Source organism: Populus alba, chromosome 12 (genome assembly GCF_005239225.2).
Source record: "Populus alba chromosome 12, ASM523922v2, whole genome shotgun sequence".
In the NCBI taxonomy this organism is placed as follows: Eukaryota; Viridiplantae; Streptophyta; class Magnoliopsida; order Malpighiales; family Salicaceae; genus Populus; species Populus alba.
The window spans coordinates 2926551-2948005 of record NC_133295.1 but is presented as its reverse complement, the minus strand read 5'-3'; the positions used below and the strand labels follow the sequence as shown (position 1 = coordinate 2948005).

Genomic DNA, 21455 nt, shown 5'->3' with positions numbered 1-21455 from the left:
TCTGTGCATTAATTGTTTTGGGTCTTTACTTCTCGCTAAATTTCTCTGTTATCTTTGCCATTGCGATTGTGGGCCTTCAAGAGTATTTCTGATCCATCACTTGGCGATTTCAATTGCAATTAGGTTTGAAGTGAAACCGTCACCACAATTTGTTGAAGAACATAGACATGACTTGAAGGAACTCGAGTTTTCTTGCATTTTACTTGGACAATAATATTTCTTAATTTCTTGAGATGGAAAAAAACTATATTTTTCATAAGGTGACAACATGCTGGCACATCGGGACTGGATACGCCGGGGGGGGGGGGGGGGGGGGACTGCATGGTACATGCAGTGACCGGTGATTGTTGCTTTAGGAGATCGACCTCACATGCATTTTAATCATGTCTTAAACTACCAAATACAGCTCTTCGCATCAAAATCAAAAAGCGAAACAACAAATCAGTTTTATGAGTTGCTTCAGATCCTTTAAAGCAATTACATGTCTCATACACAGAAAAACCAACAGGTTGCCAGGATCCAAAGTAAACCTGCTTGATCCTTGTCACAAAAATTAAGTGGTTTGATCCATCTCCAAAACAGTAGCTGTCAAAGTATTCATTTAAAACCAACAGAATGGAAATTCTGCTGTTGATCTCGAGCAAGCCAACTATGTGATCACCACGCCACCATAATCACCTCATGTATCTGCGAACCTTATCCAAGAAAAAAAAAGGAAAGAAGAAATATAGGATGTGAGCAATGGTTTCAATGTCAATACAATGCAAGGATAACAAAAAACAAAAATAAAGGGATGAACATAGTGGACAGATCAATGGACATTTTGTGATCGAGAATTTAATCTTGGCTGTGATCGAGAAACTGAATAAAGCATTTTGTGTTTGATTGTACAATCTGTCAACATGAATCTCAGAAAGAAAAGGAATGGATGCCCCGGTGCAACAGCAGCCACAGATCTTGTTTGCTATCTTTTCTGTTGGATAAAAAAGAGAGCTCAGAATTGCCTGAAGGCATGGTCTGCTATTTCTGTCCAGAATAGTCCATGCCATAATCAGCAAGTCTGCGATCTCAGTCAAGTAAACTCTTGGCTCTTGAAAATCCTAAATTCAACAAAAAAAAAAAAAACATAGAATTCTCACTCAAAAGCCCAAAATTCACTCCTCACCTGCCAGGGGAAAAAAGAACACAGGGAACATAATTATAAGGCAATCACGATGACACCTTAACCAAATAAAAAAGATTGAAACTTAATGACAAAACTATCGATGTTGTTAGAAAATAAACGTGTTAGAGGTCACACGTTTTCCATGGCAAACTTTAGCAGATAAAATAATAATTTAGGGAGATTGAGCATACACAGCAAACCATATATAGATCTTGATAGAACTCACAGCTCCCTGTTCACCTCCTTTTCCCACTGGAAATAAAACTGATCGAGTTAAGAATCCAAAACAGCACAGCTAAAGGAGCATAGCATAAGAGCGTGACCAAACTCCGGGGAAGAGAAAAAAACACAGCACCATGATGATAGAACAGCCAGCCATCCTAACCTGTGGAGATACTGATATTTTGAAGCGATGGTTAGAAGTATCAAGGCCACTCTCGCTAGAATGAATTTCTGCAATTGCATATCATTGGTTTGTTTACTTTGAAAAAATCAAAAAGAAAGAAGGGAAGGAGCACCTCTAAATCCATAAGCATGGCTTCCAATGCTTCGATTTCCATGTCCTGCTCCTTTCCATAGTCTGCCAATTCATATCATTCAACCAATCAGTTATTAAAACATAGATATTAGCATGCCCCATCACTGCAACACTCCTCCACCGGGGAGGAACTATCAACCAACTAATATAGGTAATAATAAACAATTAATTCAAAGATCCATTTAAGAAAATTACCAGTCAAGGTCGATAATTTTAATCTCCTTCTGTCTCTCCCTTCCTCCAGGTCACGTTTTGCTAAAAAATTTTCTTTGTAGTAGAAGATTAATGCCTCTGTACTCCACAAAGCCAAACCCACGGACCGCCACCGCAACCCATCTTCCCTGGCAATTCTCATCTCCTTCTAAAAAAAAACACCCAACTGCCCAGCGCTATTCCGCCATGGCACGCCCAACACCAACATAGCCATTGAACCAGTTACCAACATAACCACCAAACCACGGCATAGCCGATAACAACGAAACGATCCTGCTGCCAGGAGCGGGAAAAAAAACACGAAAAGCGACAACTCCGACAGACTCAAGCGATCACGGAAGTCAACGCAACAACGGAAGCCAAAAATACTGGGCATCCCTCGTTGGATAGCGACGAGAAAAACCGCCCTCATCAACACGCAGAGGAGATGGAGTTGGCACCGATCCCACACTTAACGCACTGAACCCCACGGACCACCACCGCAACCCATCTCCCCTAGCAATTCTCACCTCTCTCAATCTCGAGAACAGGAAAAAAAAAAAAAAAAAAACACACACACACACACACAACCAATGAACCAGTTACCAATAAAACCACCAAACCACGGCATAGCCGTCAACAACGAAACGATCCAGCTGCCTGGAGCCAAAAAAAAGAAGAAGAAGAACACGAAAAGCGAAAACTCCGACAGACTCAAGCTATCACGACAGCCAACGCAACCGTCCAGGACCACGCCGCTAGTAACTCCACCAGCGGCGGAAGTTGAGCGAAAAAAAGAAGAAGAAGCGAGTGCAGTCGAAGGACGACCTTCTTTTTGTTAAAAAGAGACTATAAAAAGAAAGCTTCTAAAGCAAGCCCCAGCAAATAAGAAGCTTAGAAGTGGTTAAAACCCACAAAAAAAAAAAAACACGAAAAGCGAAAACTCCGACAGACTCAAGCTATTACGACAGCCAACGCAACCGTCCAGGACCACGCCGCTAGTAACTCCACCAGCGGCGGAAGTTGAGCGAAAAAAAGAAGAAGAAGCGAAAGCAGCCGAAGGACGACCTTCTTTTCGTTAAAAAGAGACTATAAAAAGAAAGCTACTAAAGCAAGCCCCAGCAAATAAGAAACTTAGACGTGGTTAAAACCCACAAAAAAAAAATTAAAGAAAAAGCCCACAATTCCTTATCTGCTTTGACGATTTTAATGGATGATATCAGTCCAACTCCAGCACAAAATTCACACCATAAAAGGTACAAATTATCTGGAATTGTTTTATTATGAGAAAAGAGACCAAATATTTATCTGCAGCAATACAGCTGATGAAACCAAAAACAAAGGATCGACACGCCCGAGTACTTCATGGATGGCTACCTTGATGAATCTGTATTTAATACGAAAACATTAATATTGGAAAATTAGAAGAATCTCATTGTATGAATCTTAATCAGCTTCAACTTCTTATTTCCCAGCAGCAGCATGGACGCTCCTTTCTGGCATTTCAACATCCACCTCAAATTTCATGGAGCAGTTTCGGCACTTGAAGAACACATAAAATACGATAGCAAGAAGGAGCATGACGAGGACACCAGCAAGCCCTCCTTTAGCAGCTGAGGAGTAGCCTGCTGTGGCCAAGTCTTGTGCAGGGGGGTGTGGGATGTAACCATCCATGGCTTAAAATTAACTACAAAAAGGAATGATTAATTAGAAGAAAATAAAAGCAGTAATGTCTCAAGTGAGATTAGAAAGAGATCGCATTGGATATTATTACCAAATTTGAGGAGGAAACGCAGGTGGAGACAAGTTAGCAGAGCAAGAGAGGATGCTTAATTTTGTGAATAAGGAGATGTAAGTATGTATAACAAGGTTTGGGTGCGGTGCCCTTAAATAGAACTAACTGGTCATCTTGGTGTTTTCGTGTGCTCTTAATTAGAACTGGTGATGTCTTGGTGTTTTTGTGGCATGTCTTAATTAGAACTGATCATGTCTTGGTGTTTTTGTGGCATTTCTTAATTAGAACTGCTCATGTCTTGGTGTTTTTGTGCCATGTCTCGGCATGTCTTGGTGTTTTTGTGCGCGTGTGATTGAGCGCGTGTTTTTGTTGGTGATGCCTCGGTGATGGTTCACTTTTTTGTGGACATATTTTTAGTAAAAGAGGTAGAATCACATTGGAGAAAATATGCGAGCGCGGTCGCGGAGTCTGCTAACAGGGACCGGGGGTTACTACACGATGAAAAAGACAAATCTTAAAATCTAAATACTAAGATTTTAGATTTGTTTTTTTTATAGATATAAGTTTAAGTCTTCTCAATACTATTAAAAATTTATATAATTATTAATTTTATAATTTATAAAATTAGTGTATAAACTGATTTTGATATTCATATTTGTTGTAACCAAGGTTGTTAAAATCGCGATTTTGACACGGCACGGAAAGCACTGAACAAACTCGGATCGTAAAATCGGATCGTAAAATCGTAAAATCGTAAGGAATTTTAAAATACATAAAAAAAAAATTCATGCTTCAAATAAAAATTCATAGCACATTTTACATGCTTCAAATAAAAATACATACATAGTTCAAGCACCTTCAAATACATGCTTCAAATAAAAATCCATACATAGTTCAAGCACCTTAAAATACATGGTTCAAATAAAAATTCATACATAATTTAAATAATTTTTCATTAGCTAATAATTAACAAATTTAAAACAAATAATCTGCTGGTGTGTCATGTAAACTAAAACCAGCTTCATTGCCTTCATCTTCCTCATTATTCCTCAGACATTCATCAATATCATTAGCATCAAGAGGATTATTAGTGTCACTACTAGTACCAACACCAATATTATGAGCATTAGTGCTACTACTAGTACCAACACCAATATCATCAATTTGAATCTCCAAATCATCTTCAGTACCATGACTCTCCATTTCAGCATCATTAGGAATTTCTTCTTCATCACTTTCATCTTCATTACCATTTTGTCTTCGTGTTGCACTATCAATAGCACCAAGCAAATCAATATTTGAATGTTTTTCTCCCTCGGTTATCCAATCATCATCAGATGAAAGATCATCTTCTACACCAAAATCATCAGCTTGCTTTTTGACTTGATTATTATTCAATTTCAAATTGCACATTACAAATACCAAGTCATTCATTTTTCTCTGGTGCAAACGATTTCTTCGTTTTGTATGAACCTAAATAAACAATTCAAATTTATAAGATTTTTATCAAATATTTCAACCTTTAAAATAAAAAATAAAAAGAACTTACCATTTCAAATGCACTCCAATTACGCTCACATCCAGATGAAGTACAAGTCAAGCTTAGAACTCGGATTGCAAACCTTTGTAATTCTGGACATTCATCCCCATAAGAATCCCACCATTGAGCTGGAGTTTTTTTATCTCTAGCTGTCTTGGCAGCCTCAATGCCAAACAATCCTTTTGCATCCTTGAATGATTCAAGTTGCAAGTCAATTTTGCACCTTTCACTTGCATTAGGCACCATCCTTTCTAAGCATTGATATAATCCAATTTTAATGTTGGCATTAACCTTAAAATTAGGATTATAATGATAATGAGGATTCAAATAATAAGCTGCTGCATGTAAGGGTCTGTGGAGTTGAAGTTCCCATCTTGCATCAACAATATTCCATATAGGTATATAACTATATAAAAAAAAAAAACAATAAAAATATCATTACTTTATATATGAGATTCATAGTAATAAATAACAACATTTGAAATAAAAAATAGCAAGATATATACCTTTTTTTCACAGAACCAAAATTAACTTGTATCTTCTCTTTTGCTTCATCCATTGCTTTATATATAAAATCCATAGCTGGTTTCTCATCAGAATCAACTAATCGAAGAACTTTAATTAGAGGAAACGCTGCCTTAATACATATAGTAACATCATGCCAAAACCTGTTGTCCAAAACACAATTTTGAATTCGTTTCCCTTCTTCTATTCTTGCAAACCGACATGAACTCCACTGTTTAGAAGTAAACATGGTCATCAACTGCATTTTATGATCATTCAAACATCCCAAAGTCAAATATGCAGTAGCAAACCGAGTGGCAGCAGGCCTAATCAAATCCCTTCCTTTCGTAAAGTGCCTTAGCATGGAAATAAGAATAGTTCTTGAATAAATATATGAGGTGATTCTCCTCCCTTTAGCAATAGTTACTTGATGAACCTCTAACTTCTTCTCAAAATCCTCTAAGATCAAGTCAATACAATGGGCAGCACATGGTGTCCAAAACAAACTCTTTCTTTTTTCCATCAATAATTGTCCCGCTGCCTTATAATTTGCAGCATTATCGGTGACTACTTGGACAACATTTTCCTCCCCAATCCTCTCTACAATGGCATCTAACATCTCAAATACCTTATCAGCAGTCTTGGACATATTAGAAGTATCCACCGATGACAAAAAAACCGTCCCTTTAGGACTATTAACCAAAAAGTTACAAATACAACGTCTTTTTTTATCCGTCCATCCATCAGACATTATTGAACAACCAGTTTTTTTCCATTCTAGCTTGTACTCCTCAAGCAAATTCATTGTTTGATCCACTTCTTGCTTCAAATACTTCTCTCTAATATCATAGTAAGATGGAGGCTTAAAACCTGGCCCATGTTTTGCAACTAATTCAAGTGCCTTAAGAAACTCAGGGTTTTTTACACAATTAAATGGAATTGCACTAGTGTAAAAAAACCTTGCAATTTGTCGACATGCCTCTTCTCTAATATCCTTTTTTAGCAATTGATTTAGGGTTGTTTGTGTACTTCCACTCCCACTAGCTACTCTTTTTCCTTTGTCCTTGGAGCTAATTTCTTTTATTTCATCATCATCATCCTCATTTGCACTATATTGAAGGGCCTTTCTTTTCTTTTCAGTTGCTTCTAGATTTTTCACCAAAACACTTAAAATCATCTGCTTAACATTTTCTGGTACTTGTTGACATGGCTCAACATCCTTACGAGTGCAAGCCAAATGCTGTTTAAAACGAAAAATACCTCCACTAATAATTTTTTGACAATACTTGCATTGAACTTTTCTAGAATTCTTATCAATATCTATCCCATGTTGCCATCCCACATCAAGCCTATTACCAGAAGAATTTTTTCTAGATGCCATAAGTTCAATTCAATAATCAATTCAAATCAGCCCTGTAAATCTGTAATCAATCCAAACATTTTTACAAACTTGATTTTAGTACACACTCAACAACAGAAGCAATGCAGCAGCATAAATGCATAATACTAATTGATTGAACATAATACATAATGCAAGAACAGTATACAATAATGTAATACCATTGAATAAACTGTATGCACGATTACATTTATAACATTTTGATCTAAAACAGAGTCACTCAGTCACACACAACAATTCAGCAGCAACGCAGTACGCACGATTACATTTGAATCTAAAATTCACAAGCAATCTCTCAACAATGGACATTAGACAGACCGACAGAGCCACAAAAGCTTTGAATCAACATATTAATCTTTAACAATTATCATCATTAAACTATAAAGAAACGAGGCATGGTAAGAAACGGTTGGAGAGCAGCTTACCTCTGTTCTGAGCAGTGAGCACCGAGGGCCGAGGCTGAGCAGATGCAGATCAATGTTGCAGTCAAGGATGGAGCTTGCGAATTCAATCAAAGAACGCTGAGCAGTTGCAGATCAAAAGACAAGATTCCAAGTAAAAGATTTTAAAATAAAACACATCACGTCGTGATGATCACGGTGAAGAACCAGTGAATATTTGTAGGAGATGAAACAAGAAAAACATAACTTACCTGGTGAAGAATGGAGAGACGCCGTTGTTGTTGTGTGGACTCTGGTTCTCACGGTGGCTGCTGAAAATGACGCCGTCGATGGTGGAAAAACAAAAACGATGAGCGGCGAGGACTGTTGTGGAGGTGGACGGTGGCTGATTGTTGGCTGAGAGAAAGAGATGAAGAGACTGAGTGGCCGAGGATTTTGATTTGAGGGATTTTTTGTGTTCTGATTCTTTGAATGTGAACGGTGAATCTGAAGAGAAGAGAGAAGACTGATTGTTTCGGTGAAATGAGAATTGAGAAATGCTTGTGATCTGGTGAAGCCAATAGGCAGGCGACACCTGGCAGCTGAGTTGCTTCTTTATCTCCTGCGAGCAAAATCGTTAAATCGGGTGTAAAATCGCAATTTTAAGCGATTTTACCCGATTTTAACGATTTTACCCGATTTTGACCCGATTTTACTCGATTCCGAGTTTTATAAACGATTTAGCACGTAAAGCCTACATCAACTCGTAAAAACGTACGATTTTACGAGTTGAATCGCGATTTTAACAACCTTGGTTGTAACCCAATTTTGGATTCACAAAGATTTTCTTGAATATTATTTTATTTCTATTATTATTCATAAAAATCCAAAAAAAAATTAAAAAAAGTTTAAAATTCAAAAATATATTTTTCTCGAGTCAACCGCAGGTCAAACCATGTCGACCAGGGTAAAAAATGAGTTTCGGGCTATTTCGGGTCAAAAACATCATTTTCGACCAAAATCGAGTTCACCGAGTCAATACGGGTCAAACCATGTCGACCAGGGTAAAAAATAAGTTTCGGGTTGTTTCAGGTCAAAACCGTCATTTCTGACCAAAACCGAGTTCACCGGGTCAATACGGGTCAAACCATGTCGACCAGGGTAAAAAATGAGTTTCGGACTGTTTCGGGTCAAAACCGTCATTTCTGACCAAAACCGAGTTCACCGGGTCAATACGGGTCAAACCATGTTGACCAGGGTAAAAAATAAGTTTCGGGCTGTCTCGGGTCAAAACCGTCATTTTCGACCAAAACCCGGTTCATCGGGTCGATACCCATCAAATGTTTTTTTTGGTATTCCATTTTTTTTTTTGGTTGAAACGGGCTTTTTCTAATACTGATTTGAATTTTTAGTTTTACCTATGTAAATATTTATTATTATATATAATAAAACAAAATTATGATAGATAAGTTAGTTGCCGACGGTGCATTATTTCTTCAGAATTTAATGAGTTGTCCCCTGCTCATTGGCTATAAATAGCCACGAGAGCAGAGGGCAAAGGGGGAGAAAGAAAAGAAAAAAAAAAGAAAGAATCGATTGATACTATTAACATTTTTTTAGTTTTTCTTCGGGAGAGTAGGATATTGTCTTTTAAAAAAAACAATTTGAAAAATACCAAATATATCCCGACACATCTCGGCCTTTGAAATAATTCAAGATTTGATCCGGTTACGCCACGTCATCAGGTGTACCGAGCTTTCGGTACACCACGCCACACCAGATCAAAGCTCAGTTCATCCAGACCGTCCGATCAACAGCAGATCTAGCCAATCATAGCCATCCGATCGTTTCATCCGAGATCTAACGGCGCACAGTGTTCAGAGGCACCGGTACACCGTATACGCGTTCACATCGTAGGAAATCTCAGAACATCTCTCTCCTCTCGCCAGCGACTCCCTCTCTCATCCGGTCTCCACTTTCCGGCCATCTCAAGCCTCTGCACCACCACAGAAAGGTAGCTACCCTGGTTTAAAGCAAAACCCCGGCGGTTTTCATCGTTTTCGCCGCCTCATCTGGCCGGAAAAAGGTCGCGATCTTCGTCGGCCACCGAACCTTCAAGTCATCGATTCTCCCTCGTAAGCCATCAACGGACGTCGAGACCACCACCAACAGAATCCTTGACCTCAGATCTACCAGAACCGACCATCGGTTGGCCATAAATCTCACCTGAAAAGCTCGTCGCCACCAACAGTAGCCGCGCGTGAGCCACACGCGCCGCCAGTGGCATTTTCGTAAATTTCCGATAGATCCGAGGGTATTTCAGTATTTTACCTATACTGTGTCACTTAGGTAATTGTTTTTTTAGATTTCTAACATTTTTTTATTTTGTATATAAATTTTCTTGCATGTTGTAAAACAAACAAAAAAAATAAAATAAAAAAAGAAAGGAATAACAACGCGGGTCCAACACCCATCCTATCATGTTATCGTTCGTGGGTCCAAAGGCCCAAATCTCAAATATGGGATACCCATTTCTCAACGATATAAAAATAATTTTATAAACAAATACTGTTCGTCGACACGTCCCTTTTTCATAAAAGGACCGATGTCAAAAGTTTAAATACCAATATGGATTATGTCCATAGTTTTTTTTGTAACTTAGACGTAAATCTCCTTTTTAGGGTTAAACGTCAATATTTTAAACAAGTCTCCTATTTTTAGGGACTGATGTCATTTTTTAACGTGTCTCCTATTTTTAGGGACCGACGTTAACTATTTTTTTTTAAAAAAAAAACAAAATTGCAAATAAGCTCAAAATATAATAGCATTTAAATCAAATAAAAAACACACAAGTAAGGGTAACCTTTCTTTTGAAAGGATGTTTTAAGGGTGGTGTCTACCTTCCCTTAATCATAACTAACCCAGTACCCGAATCTTTGGAACCAGTGTCTAATTTGGGATTTCTAGTTTCCTCAAATTACTAGATGGCGACTCCAATAAAATTTTCATTTCCCCCAATTAAACAAAATCTTTTTTGTTAAATAAACAAAAATGAGCGAAGCCGTCGCCCGACGTCGTGTATCGACAGAATGGCGACTCCGCTGGGGACTTAGGGTTGAACCAACTGCTTGTGTGTGCTTTTCATTTCTTTTTATTGCTATTTTTTTTTTAGTATTTATTTTATTTGCACTATTTATTTTATGCAATATCAATTGTAAATCATTTCATTTTTTAATTACACATGCATGCATGTTATTTATTTGTGTATTCACACACTTCACAGTGAACCCATAAAAGCTCTGGACCCGAGCTCGTCCTTTTGAAGATTAGAAAAGAAAGATTCAGGTGGCAAGTGTGACTTATGTCCACTGATGCTCATTTGGACTTTCGCTTGGATTGTAACTCGCCCTATGCAACGGGTATTGTGGAATTTTCTTCTCATACTCATGTTGTATAAGGTTAAGAGGCCGACTACCCCATGGGTAATTCGGGCAATCTAAGAACCAAAAAAATATCTTTAAGATTAGAATAAACTGAGCCAAATCTTATGAGCTAGATCCTATCAATTAGGATATACCTTTTAGGACACAAACAAATTTCAATGCATTAACATATATATATATTTCATATTCTCATTAAATCTCCACCGATCCTCATAGGAAGTGTGAGATTAAAAAAAAAAAAAAACCATTACTATTGAGGAATTTTTTACCAGATCATATTTGAACCAACATGATGAAGGGGATTGTTTGCCATCAGAACATGGCATCAAATTTCTCCTCTAAATCGATTCAAGTCCCTGTAGGTTTGGAGTCCTAAGTGAGAACTTTTTTTTAAGAGAATCTGATCTGGTCTGTTCCTCGTCATAATTTTAAAAAAACAATTTGAAACCAATAACAAGTATGCATAAACCAATAACAAGCTCGTCGCCACCAACAGTAGCCGCGCGTGAGCCACACGCGCCGCCAGTGGCATTTTCGTAAATTTCCGATAGATCCGAGGGTATTTCAGTATTTTACCTATACTGTGTCACTTAGGTAATTGTTTTTTTAGATTTCTAACATTTTTTTATTTTGTATATAAATTTTCTTGCATGTTGTAAAACAAACAAAAAAAATAAAATAAAAAAAGAAAGGAATAACAACGCGGGTTCAACACCCATCCTATCATGTTATCGTTCGTGGGTCCAAATGCCCAAATCTCAAATATGGGATACCCATTTCTCAACGATATAAAAATAATTTTATAAACAAATATTGTTCATCGACACGTCCCTTTTTCATAAAAGGACCGATGTCAAAAGTTTAAATACCAATATGGATTATGTCCATAGTTTTTTTTGTAACTTAGACGTAAATCTCCTTTTTAGGGTTAAACGTCAATATTTTAAACAAGTCTCCTATTTTTAGGGACTGATGTCATTTTTTAACGTGTCTCCTATTTTTAGGGACCGACGTTAACTATTTTTTTTTTTAAAAAAAAACAAAATTGCAAATAAGCTCAAAATATAATAGCATTTAAATCAAATAAAAAACACACAAGTAAGGGTAATCTTTATTTTGAAATGATGTTTTAAGGGTGGTGTCTACCTTCCCTTAATCATAACTAACCCAGTACCCGAATCTTTGGAACTAGTGTCTAATTTGGGATTTCTAGTTCCCTCAAATTACTAGATGGCGACTCCAATAAAATTTTCATTTCCCCCAATTAAACAAAATCTTTTTTGTTAAATAAACAAAAAATGAGCGGAGCTGTCGCCCGACGTCGTGTATCGACAATATTAAAAAAAACACTTAAAAAATAATTGATTTCAGAAAATATATTTATATAAGATAATTATCATTTTAAAAAAATTATAAATAGAAAAAATAAGAGGTATTGAACTAAAAATAATTTCAAAAAAAATATAAAAATAAAAAATATATATATTTGATCTTCTATCTCTATTCTTTTTATAAAAAATGAAACATTGTGGCCCTCATGGAAGCATTTTTAGATGATATTTTCTTGTTATTTATTTTTCCAGATCGTGAGATAATATTCTCGATGAAATTGCTTTGGCTTTTGAGAAGTTAAATGTTACCTAACATAAAACTCTCTTATATGCCTTCAATTTTGTTTCTTCTTTTTGAAAATAATAATGGGATTTTTATTGTCTTTTTATTAGTCTTGAAGGAATACAAGTTTTCTTACATTATAATTGGACATTAATATTTCTTAATTTCTTGAGATGGAAAATTAACAATAGTCTCACAGTAGTAATTTTCTTCAAAAAGAGAACCTGTTACTGCTGCGCCAACCCCCTTCCAAGGATGCACTTGGTTACCATTTTCTTTCTTTCGTCACTTGTTCTTTCGAGAATTTTGTTTATTTCTTAAAATGGCTTTTTTTCGTTGAGTTGCATATAAAAAAATCACACCCAAACATAACTCTTTGCATCCTCTCTTGAAAGGAAACCACACCCAAATAACAGATGCAGCCAAAGGCATGTCCCACGTGTTGGTCAAGGACGTCGTGCCCAGCTAGATTTTTTGTCGGAACTCTAAAAAATCAAAATGCTTTTTTTTTCTTCTTTCATTGACCATGAGCGCGGCTGTGAACAATGTTGTAAAAAAAAACAAAAAAATGTTGTTCTTAAAATTTTATGATCTTATGTGTGATATATATATAATATGTTAAATTAAATTAAAATTTAAAAATTAGTAAAACTGGTTAAACTCGTTCAAACTTGGTAAAATCAGATTAATTTTACGAGTTTGAAAAAAATATAAAATTGTGTATTATAGTAATATGTACCTTAACATTTTCATTGTTTTTAAAATTATATCATGCAAAACTTGTGCAATTTGATAATCAAAGGCTTGATTTTGACTATAATTATTATAACTTTTTTTTAACAATTCAAGTTATTTGTGGATTTTATTTCCGTAAAATTAAAATACCTATTCATTCTTCATAATTTCTTGTGTAAACTATTAACATATCAATTGATATATTACTCTGTTTTAGCTGCCAAATATATATAATAAAAGCTGTAAATTGACATGCTTGACCCTTGGAGTAGTTAATGTTAAATGGTCTATCAAAATTTGAAGGGACTTGTTTCTTGTAAATAAAAAAGTAAATGGGTCGATTTGTCTAAGAAGTAAAGGAATCAATGTAAATAAAATAAAGGTATTTGAACTTTTTTATTGTTTATTTTATTTTTATTTTAATTATGTTATATTATTAATTACTACTTGATTGAAATTGTTAATATATAATTATTTAAAATATTTTACTTATAATTTTATAAATTTACAATTTGAATTTATATTATATATTTCATGTTATTTTAAAAAAAATATTTTTGATAACCTTGATTGTGACCAAGGTTGGTGTGACCATCTTGGATCATAACTGGTCCCACACATGTCGTGATCCCGCAGCCAAAAATACAAGTCTCATTTGCCAAAAATTCAAAGCCACTGTCAAAATAAATGAATAAGCAAATAGTAATGCGATGGATTATTATGCTGTGTTTAAGAATGTGATTCTAATTGTTTTTCAAAGTATTTTTTACTTGAAAATGTATTAAAATAATATTTTTATTTATTTATTAAAAATTATTTTTGATATTAATACATCAAAATAATCTAAAAATACCAAAAAAATATTAATTTGAAGTAAAGATAAAAATAAAAAAAATTAATTTTTTTCAAAAATGTTTTTGAAACGTAAAAACAAATAGGGGAAACTTACTGTATACCAATCATTCTACAAAAATTTGTTTTGTTTTTTTTTATTCTTAGACTTTGTTTATGGACATGAGTACTATTTAAAAAGCAATTAAATTTAAATTTTTATGAAAAAAATAAGATTAAAAGAGAAGGGATCTAAATGAATAACATGACAGATATAGATGGTGTACCGTAAGTTTTTAAAAAACTCCATTTTGGTACATGGATTCATTTTTATTATTTCTGTGTTCTTGATTGAGAGAGAGAAGTCGCTAAATTTCGACAGTAAAAAAAAAAAACTTGTTATTGACACCGATTTAAACCATTAAAATTAAAAAATTTCGTGTAAAATTGTTCAATTTGATAAGAAGAGTTCATATTAAGTGTTTTTATACCTTAAATATTTATTAATAAATAGATTTGAACTCAGGTTGATTTTTAGTTTCCGGTTGAATTTGGTTTTTAGAATATTTTTTTTTATTTTTTAAAGTCATAAGTTTGTCGTAATCTCTAAATGTTTTTATAAATATTTTGAATAAAAATAAATTGTAAAACAGATTTTTGAGTCAGCTTCTAACAGACAAAATCTAGACAAGGACAGAAAATGCATCATTTATTACAGGCATAAATGTTAGATCCAGATACCTGGATTTGATACAGATACCGTACTACCTCGTACGCTTGGTCTGTCGTTACTTTACAAAGACAAGCCATCAGATTCGTCCTTTCACTGTTTATTGAATCTTTTGGAAGAATAATAGTTTACTTAATTCATGTAGATAGAATTAATGTTGATTTCAAAAGGTTTAATTAATTAATTAAACTAGGCATCGACCAAATTTCCTTTCTCTTTTAATTAATTTTATGGTCAAATTCTAACACTGACAACTTTTTAATTAATTTTTTTATTAACAAAAATCTCATAAAAAATAAATATAAAAATATAAAATTTAATTTCTAATAAATTTAATACTAAAAAAATATAAATAAAATTAAACTATATATATATATATATATATATATGTTGATAGAGAATAAAATCTCCTCCAGTAATAAATATTGGTTATTTAAAATCGAAAGAGAATGGAGAATGAAAATAAGAGTTTTCGCATGTTTTTAGTATTATGTTGCAAATGCTTTTACTTTTTGTTTAAGAGTTTAAAAATGTATCGAATATATTTTTTTAATTTCAAGAACTCTTTGATTATTCTGAGCACAAATCTTTTCTTTTTTTTCTTTTTCTAGAGAGAGAGTTGAAGATACTTGCAAGCTTACAAGCATCACCATAAAATTGCACATGGAAGAAGCAAGCTTACAAGCATCATCATATAATTGCAATCCCCTGTCCACAGTTATTACACTGAACTCTCACATTATCACATTGAAGGCATCAGAATCCCACCGCATTATCCTCAGCCTCTATTAGACTTTGATCAAACACCTAAAGGACATAAGTTTTTGGTTCGCATAACCTATAATCCACTCCACCTTTATCAATTAATTTGCAGATATAATTAATGTTGATTTCAAAACGTTTAATTAATCAATTAAACCACCTTTTTAATTAATTTTTTTTATTAACATGAATATCCGAGTCAGCTTTTAAACATATCAACTAATCTCATGAGCTTTAAAATTAACGACCATGTAAATTTACAGTAGTCCAAAGAAAGCTCGAACTTGTGATCATTAAGGAGAAAATCCAAAGTTTGACAGGTTTATCTACCCCTTAGGGTTAATTAATTTTTTTTAATTAATAATATATATAGCCTCTTCTAAATAATTATTATTTTCTTTGAAATGTCATAAAATGATGATATGGTTTATATTTTTTTTTAATGGCCAACACAAAATTTAACAGGGGAAGGGAGAGAGAAGAGAAAAGGGAAAGGATTGGGTGGCAGACAATAAACTATCATTGTAACAGTACCACACATGTTATCCCACGTGAAAGAAAGAGAGCGATGTAGAGCTTCAAATGTCCTAGTGTAAGATAAAAGAAAAAAAAAATTCAAGCACAATCTATTTTTTCAAAAAAAATAAAAAAAACAATATTTTAAAAAAACTTTCATCATCAAATAAAAATTATTAAAATAAAAAAAAATAACTAGTTTCATTATAAAAAAAATATCATTAGTAAATTTCTATCTCCTATTTGATTTTCAACAACTCTATCCTCTTTTAAATCCAATGACTAAAAAACAAAAAGAATTAGATTTTAAGCCAAAATATTCAATTAAAAAAACTGATTGGATCACATGTTTTTTTATGAAATATTAGACAACTAAATTGATTTTATCAGAGAGAGAGAGAGAGAGAGAGAGAGAGAGAGATTCTTTTTAAGGACAGGTGTTTTTAAAGATTTTAAAAGCAAAACATTTCAATAATATCTTATGCTTCATACTAAATAGGATTTGTGATGAGATGATGAAACAAGGCCACCAATTCGTTGAAACCTTCATAAGTGATTGTTTTATTTTCTATGCAAAACAAAACAAAACGGACTGTTATTGGACTTTGATTATATTTTTTTTTAAGCTAGGCTTGGCTGCCAGTACACATTTTCCTCGTAAAAACAAGACCTTTACATATCTAAATTAGGAAATTATAGAAGAAAAAAATAATATTTGAAAGAAGAAGAATCAAAATGCAGAAAAATGTTCTTTTACGATTTCAATTTTGGTATGCAACTCAAGGAATTCCATATTGATTCCTCACGTTTACTTTCTCATATAAGAGCTGTCGAGCATAATTGAAATTTGGTGAGGATGCCTGCTATGTTTTTACTATTAGTTGGCACTGATGCATTTCTATTACTTTATTTAAATATTCAAATCTCTATCTGTTCTCATTGTTATATATAGGCCTTGACTTCTTGCTGAGTTTTTCTGTTGTCTTAGCCACTGTGATCGCGAGCGTTCAAGAAAATACAAAATATGTCCGATCCATCACTTGGCAATTTCAATTGTGATTAGGGTTTAAAGTGAAACTGTCACTGTAATTTGTTAAAAAATATGGAGATAACTTGAAAAAACTCGAGTTTTCTTGCATTTTGGATAGCCATGAATTGACTGGTGATTGTTGCTTTAGGAGATCGACCTGACCTGACATGCATTTCAATCATGTCTTAAACTACCAAATACAGCTCTTCGCATCAAAATCGAAAAGCGAAACAACAAATCAGTTTTATGAGTTGCTTCAGATCCTTTAAAGCAATTACATGTCTCATACACAGAAAAACCAAAAGGTTGACTGGATCCAAAGTAAACCTCCTTGATCATTTAAAACGAAAAGTAATTACATTGTACTTACAAAAATTAAGTGGTTTGATCCATCTCCATAACAGTAGCTGTCAAAGTATTCATTTAAAACCAACAGAATGGAAATTCTGCTGTTGATCTCGAGCAAGCCAACTATGTGATCACCACGGCACCATAATCACCTCATGTATCTGCGAACCTTATCCAAGAAAAAAAAAGGAAAGAAGAAAGATAGGATGTGAGCAATGGTTTCAATGTCAATACAATGCAAAGATAACAAAAAACAAAAATAAAGGGATGAACACAGTGGACAGATCAATGGACAGGACACAAAGCAGAATTTAATCATGGCTGTGATCGAGAAACTGAATAAAGCATTTTGTGTTTGATTGTACAATCTGTCAACATGAATCTCAGAAAGAAAAGGAATGGATGCCCCGGTCCAACAGCAGCCACAGATCTTGTTTGCTATCTTTTCTGTTGGAAAAAAGAAGAAGAAGCACAGAATATATAGCCTGAAGGCATGGTCTGCTATTTCTGTCCAGAATAGTCCATGCCATAATCAGCAGGTCTGCGATCTCAGTCAAGTAAACTCTTGGCTCTTGAAAATCCTAAATTCAACAAAAAAAAACATAGAATTCTCACTCAAAAGCCCAAAATTCACTCCTCACATGCCAGGGGAAAAAAGAACACAGGGAACATAATTATAAGGCAATCGCGATGACACCTTAACCAAATAAAAAAGATTGAAACTTAATGACAAAACTATCGATGTTGTTAGAAAATAAACGTGTTAGAGGTCAAAGTTTTGCTGGCTGCTATCAATTATGATGCCATGTTGGAGTCGATTTCCATGGCAAACTTTAGCAGATAAAATAATAATTTAGGGAGATTGAGCATACACAGCAAACCATATATAGATCTTGATAGAGCTCACAGCTCCCTGTTCACCTCCTTTTCCCACTGGAAATAAAATTGATCGAGTTAAGAATCCAAAACAGCACAGCTAAAGGAGCATATATAGCATAAGAGCGTGACCAGACTTCGGGGAAGAGAAAAAAACACAGAACCGTGATGAACAGCCTAACCTGTGGAGATATTGATATCTTGAAAGAAGTATCAAGGCCATTCTCGCTAGAATGAATTTCTGCCATTGCATGTCATTGGTTTGTTTACTTTGAAAAAATCAAAACGAAAGAAAGGGAGGAGCTACCAACCAATCAGTTATTAAAATAAGCATGGCTTCCATAGACTGCCAATTCATTTCATTCAACCAATCGGTTGATAAAACATAATATTAGCATGCCCCATCACTGCAACACTCCTCCACCGGGGAGGAACTATCAACCAACCAATATAGGTAATAATAAACAATTAATTCAAAGATCCATTAAGAAAATCAAAGAAAATTACCAGTCAAGGTCGATAATTTTATTCTCCTTCTGTCTCTCCCTTCCTCCAGGTCGCGGTTGCTATTTTTTTTCTTTGTAGTAGAAGATTAATGCCTCTGTACTCCACAAAGCCAAAACCCACGGACCGCCACCGCAACCCATCTCCCCTGGCAATTCTCATCTACTTCTAAAAAAAACACTCAACTGCCCAGCGCATTTCCGCCATGGCACGCCCAACACCAACATAGCCATTGAACCAGTTACCAACATAACCACCAAACCACGGCATAGCCGATAGCAACGAAACGATCCAGCTGCCAGGAGCGGGAAAAAAAAAAACAGGAAAAGCGACAACTCCGACAGACTCAAGCGATCACGGGAGTCAACGCAACAACGGAAGCCAAAAATACTGGGCATCCCTCGTTGGATAGCGACGAGAAAAACCGCCTTCATCAACACGCAGAGGAGATGGAGTTGGCACCGATCCCACACTTAACGCACTGAAACCCACGGACCACCACCGCAACCCATCTCTCCTAGCAATTCTCACCTCTCTCTCGAGAGAGAGAGAGAGAAAATAAACACAACCAGTGAACCAGTTGCCAATAAAACCATCAAACCACGGCATAGCCGTCAACAACGAAACGATCCAGCTGCCAGGAGCCTAAAAAAAAGAACTCGAAAAGCGAAAACTCCGACAGACTCATGCTATCACGACAGCCAACGCAACCGTCCAGGACCACGCCGCTAGTAACTCCACCAGCGGCGGAAGTTGAGCGAAAAGAAGAAGAAGAAGCGAAAGCAGCCGAAGGACGACCTTCTTTTCGTTAAAAAGAGACTATAAAAAGAAAGCTCCTAAAGCAAGCCCCAGCAAATAAGAAGCTTAGACGTGGCTTAAAAATATTTTTAAAATAAAAAAACAAACAATCCCACAAAATCCACACCATAAAAGGTACAAATTATCTGGAATTGTTTTATTATGAGAAAAGAGACCAAATATTTATCTGCAGCAATACAGATGATGAAACCAAAAACAAAGGGTCGAGACGCCCGAGAGTATTTAATACGAAAACATTAATATTGGAAAATTAGAAGAATCTCATTGTCTTATGTCCCAGCAGCAGCATGGACGCTCCTTTCTTGCATTTCAACATCCATCTCAAATTTCATGGAGCAGTTTCGGCACTTGAAGAACACATAAAATACGATAGCAAGAAGGAGCATGACGAGGACACCAGCAAGCCCTCCTTTAGCAGCTGAGGAGTAGCCTGCTGTGGCCAAGTCTTGTGCAGGGGGGTGTGGGATGTAACCATCCATGGCTTAAAATTAACTACAAAAAGGAATGATTAATTAGAAGAAAATAAAAGCAGTAATGTCTCAAGTGAGATTAGAAAGAGATCGCATTGATAATATTACCAAATTTGAGGAGGAAACGCAGGTGGAGACAAGTTAGCAGAGCAAGAGAGGATGCTTAATTTTGTGAATAAGGAGATGTAAGTATGTATAACAAGGTTTGGGTGCTCTTTATAGCCTTGGTGTTTTCGTGTGCTCTTAATTAGAACTGGTGATGTCTTGGTGTTTTTGTGCCATGTCTTAATTAGAACTGATCATGTCTTGGTGTTTTTGTGGCATGTCTTAATTAGAACTGCTCATGTCTTGGTGTTTTTGTGCCATGTCTCGGCATGTCTTGGTGTTTTTGTGCGCGTGTTTTTTGTGGACATATTTTTAGTAAAAGAGGTAGAATCACATTGGAGAAAATATGCGAGCGCGGTCTCGGAGTCTGCTAACAGGGGACCGGGGGTTACTACACGATGAAAAAGACAAATCTTAAAATCTAAATACTAAGATTTTAGATTTGTTTTTTTATAGATATAAGTTTAAGTCTTCTCGATACTATTAAAAATTTATGTAATTATTAATTTTATAATTTATAAAATTAGTGTATAAATTGATTTAGATATTCATATTAAAAAAAAACACTTAAAAAATAATTGATTTTTAGAAAATAAATTTATATAAAGATAATTATCATTTTAAAAAAATTATAATTAAAAAAAAATAAGAGGTATTGATCTAAAAATAATTTCAAAAAACATATAAAAATAAAAATTATATATGTGTGTGATCTTCTATCTCTATTCTTTTTATAAGAAATGAAACATTGTGGCCTTCATGGAAGCATTTTTAGATGATATTTTCTTGTTATCTATTTTTTCAGATCATGAAATAATATTCTCGATGAAATTGCTTTGGCTTTTGAGAAATTAAACTTTACCTAACATAAAACTCTCTTATATGCCTCAGTATTTCAATTTTGTTTCTTCTTTTCGTGTGCTCTTAATTAGAACTGGTGATGTCCTGGTGTTTTGTGGCATGTCTTAATTAGAACCGGTGATGTCTTGGTGTTTTTGTGCGATGTCTCGGCATTTCCCGGTGTTTTTGTGCGCGTGTGATTACTTGGTGTTTTTGTGATTGAACTGGTGATGTCTCAGTGTTGGTGCACTTTTTATGGACATATTGGTAAAAGAGGTAGAAAAAGAATCACATTGGAGAAAACATGCGAGCACGGTCGCTGAGTCTGCTGACAGGGACCGTGGATGAACACCTGAAAAATGAAAAAATAAACGCTTAA

General features: G+C 34.8%; 1 long non-coding RNA gene across 2 annotated transcripts; it reads right to left on the bottom strand.

The window, feature by feature from the left end:
* Nucleotides 1-388: 388 nt before the first annotated feature.
* On the bottom strand, nt 389-20401 carry LOC140954331 (uncharacterized). Of its 2 annotated transcripts, XR_012167494.1 has the most exons (3): nt 20240-20355; nt 18521-20153; nt 389-1100 (listed from the first exon to the last, which is right to left on the bottom strand). It is a non-coding gene; the product is annotated as an uncharacterized lncRNA (long non-coding RNA). The 2 variants fall into 2 exon arrangements; XR_012167493.1 differs by lacking the exon at nt 389-1100 and having other exon boundaries at nt 17300-20153; nt 20240-20401.
* Nucleotides 20402-21455: the final 1054 nt, after the last annotated feature.